The 17,253-nt window shown below is 43.6% G+C and overlaps 1 long non-coding RNA gene across 17 annotated transcripts in view; it reads left to right on the top strand.

Moving 5' to 3' along the window:
- LOC147608727 (uncharacterized) overlaps positions 1 to 17,253 on the top strand; it is a 346,296-nt gene that overhangs the window by 163,957 nt on the left and 165,086 nt on the right. Inside the window, exon 5 of one of the 17 annotated variants that reach the window (XR_015264345.1) lies at positions 24 to 1,090. The exons of the other annotated variants lie outside the window; for them this stretch is intronic. This is a non-coding gene — a long non-coding RNA (uncharacterized LOC147608727). Of the gene's footprint in view, positions 1 to 23; positions 1,091 to 17,253 lie in introns of those variants that run through there. 17 annotated transcript variants of the gene reach the window in all.

The raw sequence follows: 17,253 nt of genomic DNA, 5'->3' as shown, positions 1-17,253 counted from the left end.
ATGATGCATGTTGGATGTCCCAGGCTAAACTAATCCAGTCCAATGAAACCAAATCCTAGAACACTCAGGCGACAGACAGAGAGCACAATACTGAAACAATCTTTAGGACGCAGCTGAAGAACCAGAAACAACACCAAAAGAACATAGCACTGAGCTAGAACGGCCGGCCCCTCGCAGGAACTTCTTTATTCAAAGAATAGACTGTTACAGTAGACCAAGGTGCGGGTGCAATCCTTACACCGGATTTTCCACACTTAGCAACCACTTGCTCAAAGTTCTACATACCAATCAGCACCATAAACCAGTACAAATCAGCCTCGAAACAGCCCCAACAATAGTGGCCACTTTGGGAAAAGAGAGAGAAGGTGCTGCCTTGCTGTACGACCAGCACTCAGGAGAGAAATCTGTTGTACTACTATACAACCAGAACTGTAGGAGAGAGCACACGCCAGGCGGTTGCCCTTAACACCCCATAAGGTGTTAAGGGCCTTGCCTAAAAGGTGGGCAGCCCTTAGAGGTTGCCATGGAGGCCCCCATGCCTAAGCAACCAGGCAAAGGAGGGCCGGGCAGCCAGTCGGTTGGGGGCATTGGGCTGCCAGCATCAGGTCAATCTCAGCCAGTCGGCCAGCCCTATTTGCCACGTGTGAAAAGGCACCTACTGTATGGTGTTTAATCAGATCGTGTAGCAGGCTGACAGCCAAACTGACCAGCATAATATGGCCCTTGGCAAGGGCTAATCTCTCTGATTATTCACAAGTTCTGAAGAATCCAAGGGCCAAGACAGCCAAAGGGAGGCTAAAGCAAACGTGAACTTGAAGTTCGAGAATAGGTCATCTTCAAGCGGCTGATTTCCAGCCAAGTAAGGTCTCCAAAAATACACCAATCCTTAGTGGGGGCCCTTCAGAGGGTGTTTGGGACCCAATCGGGTGTACTTGTCTTCTCTCTCTCTCTCTCTCTCTCTCTTTTGAGTCTTATCTTCGTTTCATTGTGCTATCATTAAGAACCAAGGTTTTGAATATTCATTATCAAAGTATAATCATGTCTGGAAGCTTCTGCATGTTAGTTTGGTATTAGAGCTTTGCAAGTGGTGGATACACTGGTTTGTACATTGACAATGAACCTTAGTTTATTTTATATTTTTTTATTTGATTGAGCTTAAGCACATTAAAAAAAAATTCCGTTAGTGACTTAGACAAGCGTTCTTTGTTCATCTCACTCATGACTCCATGTCGCTGTCTCATATTCGAGTAGAAGCTTTAAAAAACAAGATGACAATTAAAAAAAACAAGATAACAATTAAAAATTGCACAATGCTTATTAGATTTAATCACATTAATCACAAATTAATCAAATTTAATCACATATTAATCAGACATATTTTCTCTCTCTCGAGCGCGTGCGGTCTTGGCTTGAGCTTGAGCTAACTACCTCTACATATTAATCAAACATATTTTCTCTCTCTCGAGCGCGTGCGGTCTTGGCTTGAGCTTATATAGGCTCGCTAACTACCTCTACAAGCTTTCGGATAGTTCGTGCAATTTTTTTTTTTAAAATTAAATGTCCCTCCCATTGCCACATGTCAAAGCAAAAAAAGATAACATTTCTAAGGTTTTCACTTTTTACATTTCTAAGGTTCAAAGGGTCCCCACCACAACCTACCTAACAAATTGATTGAAAACAAAATTTTGGTCCCATACTCGGCCAAAAAAAAAAAAGAAGATTTTTTTTTCACTGATGTGCCTAGTTTTTAGTCTCCTGTCCCTCGAAGGATGGTTGGTTTATATAGCCTTCGCAAGCGTCTCCCACACACATACTGGATGATTTATTTGCGGTCATGGAAAATCTTGACTACTCCCACTATGGCGAAATCCGATGAGAGAGAACACTAGGTCCCTATAGAAACTGTTTTCTCTATAGCGATTGCGTCAAGAAGCCAAGTTGCGAGTGGTGATACCAATGCCATCCAAGAATCTGTGTGTCATAGCGCACCAAGGGGAACAGATGCTAGAGTGCAAGGCTTGGATATAGGCGGCCTTGGAGATGCGGATACCACTTCAGGATACCTCGACATCCATTCCCAATCCTATTGTTGGTACCATTGTCAGTCGAGAGCTAGAGGATAAGTAGAAGGGCAACCATTCAGGTCTAGATCTCATCAGCACTCAACGTTTTCAGTATTCAGCATATAGACACATCAACCCTCAGCGCTTTCAGCAAGCACTTCATCCTACATCAACTAGGAGCTTCAACGCATGAGCACTCAACCTCCTTCAAGAAAACACAGTACTTCACAGCATTCAACCAACAGAAGGCCTTGCGTTTTCTGCTTGCAACCAGTTTTTAGTATCCTTATCATCATCGTTTTGCTACAGCACTCCAATGAAGGTAACCCGCATGTATTCATTCATTTACAACATTCATACATAGCCTAGAATAGTCCTAAACAGTCCATACCTCAGCCTCAGATTTGTAGCCTTTCCTCATTTCATTGGGAAGAGTGCATAGGCTCGAGATCGATCATTATTGATGCTTCTACAGCTATGTACAGTTCAGCACGACTCTTGGTCCTCTGAGATCTTGCGTTTGGCTCATCGTCAATCCAAAGTCATTCTCTTCAAAGTAATAAAAGCAAATATTTCGGTAACAAGATGGGGGCCCTTCAGTGGGTAATTCGAGACCCAATCTGGTGTACAGTTCTCTCTCTCTCTCTCTCTCTCTCTCTCTCTCTAAATCTCGTAAAATTTAAAGTGATAAAAGTGGATTGCTAAACTCGTGAAACTCAGGATAAAGAAGGCGGTGTGAGACTTGTGTGAGGATCCTTAATTACGAATACTTCCGCTGCATGTTACATTGGTATTAGATTCAGCTTGTCCACACACCCCGCATCCTAGCGTGACGGCATTCTTGGATGGTCAGATTGCGTTCCGGCACGACTATCGACTTCAGCATCATGTCTACAGAGGAGAGTACACATCAATAGGAAGATGTCTACAGAGGAGAGTACACATCAATAGGAAGATGTCTCCCTCGAAGGAGACCGACTCTGAGCTCTTCCACCTACTACAGATACTAGAGCTCTACTTCGAGCTCAGAACTAGATTCTTATGGAGCGTCTCCAACTTCTGGAGGCAGTAGCAGCAAAACCCACACCTCCAGTTACCCCCAACTTCGTCACTCTCTTCTTTCAGATGGAACGACAAAGACGAGAGGATGAGGCCAGACGGCGGGAAGAAAAAGCAGATAGACAGGACTATGAGGAAGCCCAACGTAGGATCAACGAAGACTGGTGTCAGGCTAAACTCATCGCTCGAGAGCACCAACGAGAGAGTAAATGATTGATCATTCAGCCCTAAATCCCATCAGTACTCAGCGTTTTTAGTATTTAGCATATAGACACATCAGTCCTCAGCGTTTTTAGCAAGCACTTCATTCTACATCAACTAGGAGCTTCAATGCATGAGCACTCAGCCTCCTTCAAAAAAAAAACAGTAGTTTACAGCATCCAGCCAACATAAGACCTTGCGTTTTCTGCTTGCAATCAGTTTTCAACATCCCTATCATCATCGTTTTGCTACAGCACTCCAATGAAGGTAACCCGCATGCATTCATTCATTTACAACATTAATACATAGCCAGAACAGTCCCAAACAGTCCATACCTCAGCCTCAGATTTGCAGCCTTCCCTCATTTCATTGGGAAGAGTGCATAGGCTTGAGATCGGTCATTATTGGTCCTTCTACAGCTATGTACAGCTCAGTCTCACTCTTGGTCCTCTGAGATCTTGCGTTTGGCGGCTCATCGTCGTCGTCAATCCAAAGTCATTCTCGTCAAAGTAATAAAAGAAAATATTATTCAGTGGGTAATTCGGGACCCAATCTGGTGTAAAGTTCTCTCTCTCTCTCTCTCTCTCTCTCTCTCTCTAAGTTTGAAGTGATAAAAGTGGATTGCTAAACTCATGAAACTCAGGATACAGAAGGTGGTGTGAGACTTGTATGACAGGATCCTTAATTACGAATACTTCCGCTGCATGTTATAGTGGGCAAGTGATGCCCAAAGTTATTGTTTTGAAGCTTTGGACCTTTTCCCATTCTAAAGAAGATCAATGAGGTTTCTATGAAGCTAAAGCTACCTTTCAGTTGGACCATGCATGATGTGTCCCATGTCAGTTGGTTGAAGCCCTATATAGACCTCCTCTCTTCGTTGTCCACCATGATGAACAAGAACCAAATATAGTGGACGAGGCTGAAGTTATGGTTACAGAACAGATCCTCTTGCATTGCTTCAAGCATGGCTCCAGAGCTGAAGAGAGACAGTTCCTCACGAACCAAGGGACACATGAAGCGGTTTGGCTTGACAAGAATTTTTTCGATGATTATTCGGCATTATTGATGGACTATTTGGAGCCTATGCAGCTTTTGTCAAGTTAAGGAGAAGGGGATGTCGTATGTGAAACCGGCCTCTGATAGAAAACCAAAGTGCGGTAGATTAGCAATCACCCGTCCACTTGTAGTCTAGATGTGAAACAAAGCAAATTGGAGCTAGAGTGCCCAAATCTGAAAACACAGCGACACCTGTTGGCCCCAAAGCTTGGCGCCCCTTGCAGTATTTCTTTATTCAATTATAATAAAATGAATGGCTGAGTACAACACAAAGATCAGCCAAGAGTTTACACCTGTATATCCAATCTGACGGCCCACAAATCCTTCTTAGCACAGAGGATCTATGCACACAGATCTATGTCTCCAAATAACACACTGTGCCTCCCTCTGATCAGCCAAGATCACTAAGCAGGCCAGCCATGGGCATACATCTGGCATAACGCAAGTGCATGATACATCATCTCAGCTCAAACATACATGTGCTGTCCAAACTCTGTCTCAACCCTTGTCAATCTGCCATACCCCTCCTCTCACAAGGGGCCAGATAACTCATATCTGCAACAGACATCAAGCAGTAGAAAGAGAGATAGATGAACAGAAACAAGGCTTACCAAGTTCAGCTCGTGAAACAACACTGGAGGAAGCAACAGCACCAATCTGTACTTGCAGGCACTTGTATCCACAACCCTGCTTCACACATGTGCTTGTACTTGCCTGTATCCTCCTCCTGATGTTCACTCTTATGCTGTCCTTGAAAATACAGATCTGAAAATCAGCACTGTACCTGTCTGTACCACCTCGGGATACATGCCAGGAGTTGTACTTGCACAATCAGCCTGGTGTCCACTCCTGTACCAACCTGAATCAGTATAATCAGCACTGTACCTGTCTGTACCACCTCGGGATACGTGCCAGGAGTTGTACTTGCACAATCAGCCTGGTGTCCACTCCTGTACCAACGTGAATCAGTATAATCAGGTCTGTCCAGCAACCTGACAAGCGCTGCCTGCAGTAGCAACTCCACTCAGAAAAGCTTGCGGCAGCCCTGTCCGTACACTGTACGGCTGTCGTACAGGGCTGTACGGCTGTTGTACAGGGCTATACGGCCTGTACCTGAACCTGCTGTCCTCTGTTGACAGTCGCCTGCTGTGGCAGCCTCTGTTCCTCAGTTCGACGCCGCTTGCAGCAACAGTACAGCAGTCGTACAGAGGTGTACGGCTGTTGTACAGCCTTCTTCAACACAGTTCACAGAAAAGCAGCAGCAGAAAAACGTACAGCAGCCGCCTGCAGCTTCCCTCAGCTTTTTCCACGCTTGAGTGTCCGTTTTGCTCCACGACTCCCAAAAGGGAAGAGAGAGAGAGAGAGAAGAGAGAGAGAGACTCCAAAAGTGGCCCTCTTCCCCAAAATAATCCCTAGGGCCCCCAACTTTAATAAGTTCCCTAGGGCCACTAAGGCCTAGGGGCAAACTTTAATAAACATTAAAGTTTAATGTTTCTAGTTTCCCCCTTCACACCTAGGGATGTCCACACATCTTAAACTCTGTCCGGGCACCCCCCATGTGAATCATAAAATATTCTGACTCTGTAACCACCATGCCCACACTTGTACTGTTCCATTTTCACAGGGCCATGACATACCCCCCTCTTGAAAAATGGCAAGCGTCCTCGATTGCATTCTGGTGATGCATCAAAATATCCAAAGTGAAATATACAATATGGCAAGATCAGCGTCCCAATCTCTCTAAGACATACACATGTATCAACATTCACTGCAAACCAATGGCATAGTAATAGTCCAAGTTGTATACCACTGTGAACCATACATATCCACAAAAATCTCATGTGACTAGTACACATATATCATAGAAGTCCCATAAACAGATGTACTGTCAGCCTCAGTACCTTCGGGTGAGATAAAAACTGCACCAAGCGACCAGATGTCATCTGAGCCTGTCTGTATATCAAGGGAGTGGAGGTTCTACTCCCCTCTTGAGCATCAGGTAATGCTCCAGACCCATGCTCTGCTGAACCTGAATGAGCCACAATAAGAGTCGGCTCTAACTCAAAGGCATCGAGATAAAGCTGCAAAACCTGAGGTGAATCTGTTAAGTCACCTTCCTCCATCCACTTCGCAATAGTTCTTGAACTTCACAAGATAGCGAGACGGGAAACTTTACCTCGTACCTTCCTTTCTTTATGTGCCAGTATCTGCTTTGGAATCAGAACCTCATCTAGTTCCTCAACTTCCGGCTGAGCCTCATCTGATACATCCTCAGGCACATCCCCACGGAAAGGTCTAAGAAGACTCACGTGAAAAGCATTGTGAATCCTCCAGTGATCTGGTAACTTCAAACGATAGGTTACCTCACCAATCTTTTCCAAAACATGAAAAGGCCCATAATATCGCATGCTCAACTTAGGGAATAAGCGCTCTTTACCCTTCATCTTCTTGAGTCTAGCCTTTTCAAAACGCAAAAGAACCCAATCACCCAATGCAAACTGTAAATCACGTCTGTGACGGTCTGCGGCTTTCTTTTGCTTCTGCTGAGTTTTCTGGAGGGCCAACTTAACTCTCTGATAAGCTTCATCCAAGCTCTCCACATACTGATCAGCCTCAAAGATCTTATCCTTAGTATGCAAAATGGGTGGAACCTTCTTCCCTCCTTCTACAATCTCAAAAGGCGCCTTGCCTGTCGAGCTATGTACAGTGTTGTTATATGCAAACTCCACCAAAGGAAGATACTTTTCCCATTGTTGCTTGTGCTCTGACACATAACACTTGAGAAGATCCAACACTGTAGAGTTAGCCTCTTCTGACTGACCATCTGTCTGTGGATGAAATGACCATGAAAACTTGAGAGTTGTACCCATGTTGTCAAACAACCCTCTCCAAAACAATCTCGTCATCCGTGGATCACGGTCACTAATGATAGACGTAGGCAAGCCATGATACTTGAATATGTTCGCCACCATGAACAACTTCACCATATGATCCACTTTAATTGTCTTCCTCACGGGAATGAAATGAGCCTGCTTACTGAACCTGCATATGATAGTCCAGATGCCATCATTTCCCGTTTGTGTCCGTGGAAGATCAAATACAAAATCCATGGCAATGCTCTCCCAAGGTCTATCTGGAATAGGTAAAGGCTGTAATAACCCTGGTGTCTTCTGACGGTTAAACTTTACCTTCTGACATACGATGCATTGCCTCACAAAGGCATCAACATCTCTTCTCAAGGTTGGCCAATAAAAGAAAGTCTCTGCTGCTTTGACCGTGGCGTCAATACCTCTATGACCTGCATATGGTGGAGCATGACTTTCAATCATAACCTTGAGTCGCAATGGCCTGGTAACACACAGTCTGCCATGCATCAATAAAAACCCATCTCTGAGAGTATAATGCTCATGCCGCTGACCCTCAGACATCTGATCATACAACCTTTCAAAATCCTCATCATGGGCATACTGCTCTTTCATCTCATCAAGCTCATGATGATAAGCAAGTGAAACTGCAGAGACCTGTGGCTTGTGTGACAAAGCATCTGCCACTACATTCTTTTTGCCTTCCACATGCACAATCTGGAAGTGAAACATTGACAAAAAGTTTGCCCAATGCATATGCTTCTCTGAAAGCTTAGTCTGCGTGAGGAAATAACGCAAGGTCTGATGATCTGTCTGTACAGTGAAATCAACCCCAAGCAAGTAGTGTTTCCAAGTAGAAAGAGCGTGAATTACAGCCAACATCTCTTTCTCATACACCTGTAAATGCTTCTCAGCATCTTGCAAAACTCTACTCTCATAGGCTATCACATGTCCCTCTTGCATGAGAACTGCACCAATGCTACTTCCACATGCATCACACTGAACAACAAAAGCCTTTCGGAGATCCGGTAACACCAATACTGGGTCCGAAGTAAGCTTCTCTTTGAGCTTTTTGAATGCTGTAATTTCCCGATCAGCCCATCTAAACGGAGTTGCTTTCTTCGTCAAAGCATGAAGAGGCGAAGCAATTTGCCGTATGTAACGCCTGTAATAGGAACACAATCCTAGAAAGCTGCGTACATCATGCACGGTCCTCAAAGCTGGCCAATTAAGTATTGCTTCCACCTTTGCTGGATCCATACGGACTCCATGACCAGACACAATATGCCCCAAGAAATGTATCTCCTGCAAGAAAAAGTCACTCTTCTTGCCATTAACCACCAATCTATGGTTTCTGAGTTCTGCAAACACAATGGCCAAATGCCTTCTATGCTCTTCCTCAGTTTGTGAATGCACAATCATATCATCAAAGAATGTGCCCACAAACTCTCTATGAGGCCTGAAAATCCTGTCCATCATTCTGTTAAATGTGGCAGGCGCATTTGTCAAACCAAAGGGCATAACCAAGAACTCATACAACCCAAACGTGGTTCGGAATGCTATCTTATGCACATCCTCGGGTCTAATGCGTATCTGATGATACCCGCTCTTCAAGTCAATACGACTAAAGACTGTGGAGCCCTGTATAAACGGTCCAATATGTCATCGATCCTCGGTATGGGGAATCGATTCTTGATGGTATTCTTATTGAGCGCCCTGTAATCAATACACATGCGCCAAGAACCATCCTTCTTCTGCACTAAGAGCACAGGTGAGCAAAAGGGTGATGAGCTAGGCTGAATCAACCCCTTATTTAGAAGCTCCTGCACCTGACTCATAATCTCTTCTTGTTGGGCTGCACTAACACGATACGGCGGTCTATTCGGTGGAGTACTACCAGGAATCAGATCTATGGCATGATCTTCTGGCCTCTCAGGAGGTAATTCTCCTGGCAATGACTCGGAAAAACAGTCTTGAAACGCATTTAAGAAATCAGCCCTGACCTTATCTAACATTGACAAATTAGACTTAGACTCATCATCCTGTGCATCCTTTACATAAATCAAGTACGCGAAAAGATGCTTTTTCATTACTGATGAAATCGCCGAAGCGGATACAATAGGAACAGATTCCCCTTTGAGTTTTACATCCAATACATGCTCTTTCCCTCTATGAGTCAGAGTAATTTTCCTATTGTAAGTATCCACCACCGCATGTACCCTGTGGCACCATGGCATCCCCAACAAAACATCACAGCCATCCAAAGGCATGATGAAGAACTCCTCGCTGTCCACATAACCCTGCAAATGAAGCCGAAGCTTCCCAATGATAGGAGTAACGGGTTCTGCATACCCTGGACAAGCCATATTTGCCTCATGTAACGGCCCCATCTCCTCTGCGCGCGAATCCCCAATCGGCCAGCCAAATCTGGTGAAATGAAGTTGGCTCTAGCACCTGTGTCAAAGAAGATCAAAGCATTCTGATCTCTCACTTTGCCCCATGCCCTGCACAACTCTGTAGCTTCACCACCTAGCTGCTCCCCCACAAGATCAGGAACTAAGCCTGCAGAAGGCTTTGGCTTCTTTGGCTTGGGCTCTCCTTTATTGTCAGGGTCCTTTTTGGACATTCTTTTGGGACAATTGAATGACATATGCCCCTCTTCAGTACAGTAAAAACACTTTTGAGCATCTCTCAAAGCCTGTCTTTCCTCAGAAGTCCTCTTGGGCATTGGCAACTTCTTATACTTTGTCTCTGAAGACCCTTTAGCATCACGAGAAGCATGCCCAAATTTTTCAGCTTTCTTGCTCAATTTCTTACTGCCTTTAAACCCAGATGAACCACCTGTGAGTAACGCATTAGATGTCATAGCATTTTCAATCATCTGTGACATGTTCGTTACTCTTGTCTTTATACAATAATCTCGTACCTCTTTGGGCAGCCCACAACAATACTTCTCTACCTGCTCAGATAATGGCACGACACGATAAGAAGTCACTGGGAGTAGAGCTTCCCAAAACTTCTTGTTATAATCCTCCAAACTATCACACTTTGAAGCATCCAGCTTGTGCCATGCGGTCATAACATCCACCTCAAATGTAGATGTGAGCCATACGGAAGAGAAAACCTGTTTGAATTGGACCCATGTGGTGGGTGCTATGCCCTGCAAAAGAAGAGTAGACCACCGCTGCCCTTGAGAAAAGTGGCAGCTTTCCTCACCTTAGAGGACTCTGTGTAATTCCCACCAGAAAAAGCAGCATCAAACTGCTGTAAAAAGGTAAGTGCTTTCAATTTATCCTTGGCTCCACTGAATGTGTCAAACTTCACTGCTGTAGCTCCCCCTTCCTTGTAATCCTTCGCCTTTCCCATAGGCGTTAGATTGTCATATGGAAGTGGCTTCGCAAGATTGCTTCCCCCAACATTCATACCCATCATTGGGTCAACATTTCCCATTCCCATGCCAGGCATACCATACATTCCAGCCATGTTTCCAAACATTCCATTATGCATACCTGGCTGCATACCACCAAACATATTGCCTTGCATCCCAGGTTGCATGCCTCCAAACATATTTCGTTGCATACCGGACTGCATACCACCATACATATTCCCTTGCATGCCAGGCTGAAAATTGGCTCCAAAAGGCCCATACATACCCATGCCTCCCTGAGGATAACCCCCAGTCATGGATTGAAACACCGAGCCACCACCAAAATAACCTGGATGCATGTTTTGCTGAGGAATAGGTGGCTGTCCATAGAAGGAACTCTGAGAGTTTGCACCATAAGCATGCTGCATATTCGGAAACTGGCCAAAAGATGGTTCCTGTGGGATGGCACCACTATGACCCTGTGGAAGATTCTTCGAACGAACCTTCTTCTTTTTCTGGGGGGCTCTGTGCGGGGCTCTGTGCGAGATCTCAAAAATTCAGCGAATCTCTCGCTTTGTGTGAGCTGCATAAAAGTATCCATAACACTAGCCAAGCGATCTTTGAACCGAGCATCATTTACCATGCACATCTTCTGGCTGTGTTACATCCTCATAAGGCTCAACATCTGCAGCCTGTTCTCCTGCAAAAATATCCTCAGATACATCTCTCTCAGGAGAAGTCTCTTGCTCTTCTTCTTCATGATAGAAGTACTCATCCTCTGTATCAGACATGTTTGCTGAATTTTCAGCGATGGCTTTCTTCAAAGCAACCACGAGCTCACCCCCTTCAGAAAGTTGATGATTGGTCCCGGCGATGGAACCTTGAAACCGGCCTCTGATAGAAAACCAGAGTGCGGTAGATTAGCAATCACCCGTCCACTTGTAGTCTAGATGTGAAACAAAGCAGATTGGAGCTAGAGTGCCCAAATCTGAAAACATAGCGACACCTGTTGGCCCCAAAGCTTGGCGCCCCTTGCGGTATTTCTTTATTCAATTATAATAAAATGAATGGCTGAGTACAACACAAAGATCAGCCAAGAGTTTACACCTGTATATCCAATCTGACGGCACACAAATCCTTCTTAGCACAGAGGATCTATGCACACAGATCTATGTCTCCAAATAACCACTGTGCCTCCCTCTGATCAGCCAAGATCACTAAGCAGGCTAGCCATGGTACATCTGGCATAACTCAAGTGCATGATACATCATCTCAGCTCAAACATACATGTGCTATCCAAACTCTGTCTCAACCCTTGTCAATCTGACATACCCCTCCTCTCACAAGGGGCCAGATAACTCATATCTGCAACAGACATCAAGCAGTAGAAAGAGAGATAGATGAACAGAAATAAGGCTTACCAAGTTCAGCTCGTGAAACAACACTGGAGGAAGCAACAGCACCAATCTGTACTTGCAGGCACTTGTATCCACAACCCTGCTTCACACATGTGCTTGTACTTGCCTGTATCCTCCTCCTGATGTTCACTCTTATGCTGTCCTTGAAAATACAGATCTAAAAATCAGCACTGTACCCGTCTGTACCACTGCGGGATACGTGCCAGGAGTTGTGCTTGCATAATCAGCCTGCTGTCCACTCTTGTACCAACCTGAATCAGTATAATCAGGTCTGTCCAGCAACCTGACAAGCGCCGCCTGCAGCAACTCCACTCAGAAAAGCTTGCGTCAGCCCTATCCGTACACTGTACGACTGTCGTACAGGGCTGTACGGCCTGTACCTGAACCTGCTGTCCTCTGTTGACAGTCCCCTGCTGTGGCAGCCTCTGTTCCTCAGTTCGACGCCGCCTGCAGCAACAGTACAGCAGTTGTACAGAGGTGTACGGCTGTTGTACAACCTTCTTCAACACACAGTTCACAGAAAAGCAGCAGCAGAAAAACGTACAGCAGTCGCCTGCAGCTTCCCTCAGCTTTTTCCACGCTTGAGTGTCCCTTTTGCTCCACGACTCCCAAAAGGGAAGAGAGAGAGAGAGAGAAGAGAGAGAGACACTCCAAAAGTGGCCCTCTTCCCCAAAATAATCCCTAGGGCCCCCAACTTTAATAAGTTCCCTAGGGCCACTAAGGCCTAGGGACAAACTTTAATAAACATTAAAGTTTAATGTTTCTAGTTCCCCCCTTCACACCTAGGGATGTCCACACATCTTAAACTCTGTCCGGGCACCCCCCATGTGAATCATAAAATATTCTGACTCTGCAACCACCATGCCCACACTTGTACTGTTCCATTTTCATAGGGCCATGACAGTATGCATCTTGCACTTGCATGAAACGTGGACATATCTGTATAGTAGGTGGAGGCCCTTTGTGAGCCCTTGTTCAGGACGACTCGACCAGGAGTCCACTAGATATTCTATAAGCCCAATGGAGCGTGCAATGATAGATTCAACCACGTGTCCAAGAGATACAGATAGAGAGAGAGAGAGAGAGAGAGAGAGAGAGAGAGAGAGAGAGAGAGAGAGAGAGAGAGAGAGAGAGAGAGAGAGAGAGAGAGAGCAGAAGACGGAAAAAAGAGAGATGGGTATAGGGGGTTCACACAGTACACCACGCTAAGCGGGAAATAGGTCCCGCCCCCTTTTTAGAGTTTATTTCAGGAACAATCCACGGGCTCTTCCAAGCCAGGACCAATACAACAAATGAATACAATATCAAATAAGTGTGCCGATGGCGAGGTCGGCACACGGGCTGAAGTCAATGTCGAGGCACAAGATTCCCTGATGCCGAGCTCACCACGAGGATGACCACACTAGGCTAGTACCAATATCCAATGTCTGAACCAAGTCTATAGCTCTCAAATACTCACAAGTGTCTCTACACCAAAACTGGTCAAAGAATCTCAAAAGGCACACACCGAGATAGAGATACTGGAAAAACGAGAGAAGATGGTGCAAGGCTATCCAAGGTTCTTTCCCCTAGGGGTGGGTGCGGTGTTCCTTCAGATGGTGGCAGCCCCCCAAAGGCGGCGTAGGCGGTGGTTGATAGGCGGTGCAGAGGCGACAACTGAATGGCGGTGATAGGAGGCGTAGGCAGTGCTATTGGAGGCGATAGGCGGTGCACACGAGGCAGCGCAAACTAGCGAATAGGTGGCAGTAGAGTTGGCAGAGGCGGTGGAAAACAGAGCTGCTTTTTGGCCCTAGAGATGCTTTTTGGAAAAGTGGCTTTTAGCTTTTTGATCCAGTTTGATGTCCTCTTTCCAATGGTGCCCTTAGATTTTGGTCAACATAGTTTGACTTTTTGCTTTTTCTTACTTTTTGACCTAGACTTGGTACTTTGTCCAATGCCAGCTTTAGGAACCCTGTTCCCATGTATCCATCAACCTGTCCATGTGTCCGAGCATGAGTTCCATCATGTGAAAAGGGCTTGGAGGTCCAAATAGTTATATTCCCTCCCTCTTATATCACAGTTGTCCTTCACTATGGGATACATATATCCCATATGATCGTGGTACTAGCCCAATCTCGTGCTCTTGTGCATCTAGTCTTTCCTCATATATGTGGTGCCTTCTTCTCATCTGGCAACATCTTTATGCCTTTTCTTTGATCGATGTCCTTGTTCTTCATGGTACATGTTCTTCATAGCTTGTCACATGTGTTAGATATAATAAATTCATACTCACCTTCTTCAAAAACTAGACACAAGCTAGTGAACAAACAAGTATGCATCATTCGCGTCTACGGGGTATTCCAGGTACTGCCTGGTAGTCTGGAACCGAGTGGACTATCACATGTCATAAATCCAAGCATTGTCCACACATCAAAAACATCACACAAAGTCAAAGAAATTCAAACATACATCAATATGCAATGCACAAGTAATGATCCTCATGTTCATGGATTATCCTGTTTGGATTCATCGAAACCATGTTGAGTCATCTGGTTCCTGAGGGAAACCGCTCAGACTGTTGCTCAAGGCCATTTGGTCACTAGGACTGCCCAAGAATTCTTCCATAATCATCTGGGCCATCTGGTCGCATTGACCGCCTGACTATGAGATCCAATACAATCATGTGGGCCATCTAGTCGCAATGACCCCTCGACCATGAAGTCCAATACAACCATGTGGGCCATCTAGTCGCAACAATGACCACTTGACTGCGAAATCCAATACAATCATCGGGGCCATCTGGTCGCAATGACTGCCTGACTGCGAAATCCAATAATATCTGGCATCATTGTCCAATGGGTCTTCTGGCATCATTGCCTCCCATATACAAATCTTGCTCCTTGGCCTTTCGAGCATCGTTGCCACCCAAACTAGAGCATATCCAATTAACCATTACATAAGTAAGATAATGATCAATTCCATTTCAGTATAAATATATACAATGAAGAGGGCTAGAGGTACAATCCCTCCCTCTTAAATCTATCTTGATTGCAAGATAATGATCAATTCCATTTCAGTATAAATATATACAATGAAGAGGGCTAGAGGTACAATCCCTCCCTCTTAAATCTATCTTGATTGCAAGATGTTTCAAGCCTATACTTCAAATACATCAGGACTAACTGATTTCTCATAAACTCAAAGAATATCTGGGAGTCCTTGAAGTACTCTTCTAACATCCATTTCTCATCCAGAGAGCTCTCTGCTATATAAACGACCCAGAGCTCTGGGTTAGCTCTGGGTTGCCATGAAGAGTCCTTGAAGTACTCTTCTAACATCCATTTCTCATCCAGAGCTAACCCAGAGCTCTCTGCTATATAAACGACCCAGAGCTCTGGGTTAGCTCTGGGTTGCCATGAAGAAACGCTTGCTGTTTTTTTGCTATAATTAGTCCTAAAACCCTAAACTTAGGCTTCTACATGCATCCTAGACACCCTAGAACCATGCTAGATTGAAATCTAGACTTTCTAGTATTATATATAAGAATATGGCACAATGGAAAGAGATAGCAAGACAAAGCACAATAGACAATGCAATAGATACACAATGGAGAGAATTTAAAATTTTGATTATACCAAAGAGGTACAAGTGATGGTGTTGTCTACCTGTGCGCTCTCAAGTAGTAGAGCTTAGATGGCGATCTAGACGGACTCTGTATGGAGTATGTACGAACTTATTTATCCTCATCAAATCACATCTACTTGCATCTACCCATACATCTCATCACTTCACATACATTAACATCTATCCAGTTTACATCGCATCTTATCACATCCATTTCACATCACATCTCATTCATTCACATCCCGATTCACATACTAACACATTCATTCACGTCCCTTATCGTTCATTCACATCCCGATTCACATGTTATCACATTCATTCACGTCCCTTATCATTCATTCACATCCCGATTCACATGTTATCACATTCATTCACATCCTATATCATTCATTTACATCATGATTCACATGACATCACATCTCATCTATTCATTCACATTTATCTAATTCGCATCTCATATCATCACATCTATTTACCTTTCATTCTCATCACTTCCATTCTCATCACATCCATCCATTCTTTCCCATCCATCCATTCTTTCCCATCTATCTGATTCGCATCTCATATCATCACATCTATTTACCTTTCATTCTCATCACTTCTATTCTCATCACATCCATCCATCCATTCTTTCCCATCTATGTGATTCGCATTACATGTCATCACATCTATTCACCTCACATTCTCGTCACTCCTATTCTCATCACATCCTCGTCACTCCTATTCTCATCACATCCATCCATCCATTCATTCCCATCTATCTGATTCGCATCACATCTATTTACCTCTCATTCTCATCACTTCTATTCTCATCACATCCATCCATCCATTCATTCCCATCTATCAGATTCGCATCCCATCTCATCACATCTATTTACCTCTCATTCTCATCACTTCTATTCTCATCACATCCATGCATCCATTCATTCCCATCTATCTGATTCGCATCACATATCATCACATCTATTTACCTTTCATTCTCATCACATCCATCCTCTATTCATTCTCATCTATCTGATTCATATCACATCTATTTATAGAATGTAAGAGAATTCTTATTTTTTATATAAAGATTCTTTACGCGTCTATTTATCCATAAGAACAACTTCAGTGGGAAATAACACTTTTATAAAAATCCGTTTATACATCTATTTATGCATAAATTCAATTTTAAGGAGAATAACACTTTTGAAATAAAAATAAATCTTTTATGCATCTTTATATGCATAAATTCAATTTTAATGAGAATAACTCTTTTGAAATAAAAATAAATTTCTTTATGCATCTTTTTATGCATAAAATCAAAATTGATGAGAATAACTCTTTTGAAATAAAAATAAATTTCTTTATGCATCTTTCTATATGCATAAAATCAAAATTGATAAGAATAACTCTTTTGAAATAAAAATAAATTTCTTTATGCATCTTTCTATGCATAAAATCAAAATTGATGAGAATAATTCTTTTGACATAAAAATAAATTTCTTTATGCATCTTTCTATGCATAAAATCAAAATTTGATGAAAGTAACGCTTTTAAAAAAAAATCTTTTATGCATCTATTTATACATAAATTTAATTTTAATGAAAGTAACACTTTTATAATAAAAAAATTCTTTTATG

This window comes from Cibotium barometz, chromosome 52, assembly GCF_041138505.1.
Source record: "Cibotium barometz isolate CiBa-2024 chromosome 52, ASM4113850v1, whole genome shotgun sequence".
NCBI lineage: Eukaryota > Viridiplantae > Streptophyta > Polypodiopsida > Cyatheales > Cibotiaceae > Cibotium > Cibotium barometz.
The sequence above is the reverse complement of the archived record's forward strand: the minus strand, read 5'-3'. Positions and strand labels throughout refer to the sequence as shown.